Below are 2229 nucleotides of genomic sequence, written 5' to 3' on the forward strand. Positions count from 1 at the left end.
TCCAATTTATATTAATAAGGTAAAAAACCCCCCTTCCCCCATCATACTTCCCACGGTTATTATTAATACTAAATTTTTATTATTTAAATACTTTTATGGAAGTAACCCCAAAAAAAAAAAAATTCCCCCCCCATTCACACACATACATACCCATAAAACATCAGAGGGGAGTTATAATTTTAATTTGAAAAAGATGTTTTCGGTATTCAAGGTCAAAAAAATTATAATTTTGACAAATTGGGTATATTTAAAAAAAAAACTTTTATTGAAAGGGGGGGAAAATTTTTTTTAAAAAAAAAAAAAAAAAAAAAAAAAATAAATCTGGGTGATATAATAAATTATTATCTATTTTTATAATTTTAATTAGTGGTGCCGAGTATAAAAATAAATCTAAAATGAAAAATGTTAAATTATTTTATGTGGCAAGATGTAATTTGAAAAAAGACTTAACATTTATGGTGAATGAGAAGAAAGAAAAAAAAAAAAAAAAAAAAGAAGGAAAAAAAGTATTTTAATATATGAGGTGATAGATTATATATAGTTTTTGATATGCATTTCTATTTTTTTAGGTGTGAAATATATGTTATAGTTGTGAAACTTGGGTTTTTTTCTTTTTTTAAACTTACAAAATATTAAAACTATATTGTTTAATAAAACAAATGATTTAGTAACCTACAACCACTTTAATTTATTTTTGGATTGATTTAAAAAAAAAAAATAAAAAAATAAATAAATAAAAAATAAATAAATAATAAAAAAAATAAAAAAAAATTTTCGATTAAATATGATGGTTTAAAAAATAACTGATGATGTAATAAGATATTTTATTTTATATTGATGATTTTATAAAGTGGTTTTAATTTAAAATATGTGTTTAAAAAAAAAAAAAAAAAAAAAATTTTATAAAAACCTTTTTTTGGTCAAATATTTGATGCACTGTTAGAAGGTATTCGAAATTAATAATAACAAAAAGAGAATATTTAATAAAAATAATAACAAACCAAAAGGAAAAAAGAATTCACTTTGGTTCATAATTATATTTTTTTAAAAAAAACATTTAAAATTTAAAAAAAAAAAAAAAAAAAAAGAAAAAAAAAAAAAAAAGAAAATAATTATATTATATTATATTATAAAATATAAATATAATTATAATTATTAAAGAACACACTTATTATGTAAAAAATCAACACACTTCCAAAAAAGAACACACTAACAATAATATATCAAATAACAACAACCAACAACAAAATAAATGAAAAAAAAATATAAAATAGTCTAAATGGGAATTATTTCTTTACGGGGCAAAAAAATAAAAAAAAATAAAAAGAGCACACAGGAGAGTTTTAAATGGCTAAGTTAAATATAGATCACAATATTTATTCTTTTGTTGTGTGTTTTTTTTTTTTTAGTTTTTTTTTGTTCTTTATGCTTTATTAATTTTGTAAATTGAAATTAATTTATAATTAATTCACACCACATATATACACACATATACACATACAAACACACAAAAAAAAAAATAAAAAAAAGAAATAAACTTGTTATATTATATTTGTTTTACCCTAATGTATAGTTAATTTATTGGCTAATGTTTTTTATTATTTAAAATTTAAGAATAAAAAGCAAGAATTGAGGAGGATATCAATAAAGAGTCTACTTTTTTTTTTTATTTATTTTTTTTTTATGTGCAAGAAAAATTGTTTTTTTCAAGTGGGCGTGTGTGAATATAAAGTGTGAGTGAGCATGTGCTAAATTAATGTATGGAAGAGTGGTAATATTTATTATCTACACTATAATTTTATAATAAAATTATTTTGTATTTAATTTTATGTGATATTTAAATGTGTTTTTATTTGGATCTGATCTAATTGTGTTATGTATGGAAAAAGAGAAAAAAAAAAAGAAATAATTGATCAAAACAAAACATTTAAGTGTGGTGTTTTATTTAGTTACATATATATACATATGGGCGAGGAGGTGAAATTTTTTTTTTATATAAAATTTAAAAGATTTATAATTACATCAAAAAAAAAAAAAATAATAAAATAGAAAAATAAAATTTTCTTTACCCTGCATGAATGTGTTAATAGGCGGGCGCTTAGGAAATTTTCATATTGGTCATTATTATTATTATTATTAATATTATAATTATTTTATTATTTGATTATTTAATAAAATATATCATTTATCAGATAAAGATTTTTGCCATATGTGCCATTTTATGATGTT

Source organism: Dictyostelium purpureum (assembly GCF_000190715.1).
Source record: "Dictyostelium purpureum unplaced genomic scaffold DICPUscaffold_19, whole genome shotgun sequence".
Lineage (NCBI taxonomy): Eukaryota > Evosea > Eumycetozoa > Dictyosteliales > Dictyosteliaceae > Dictyostelium > Dictyostelium purpureum.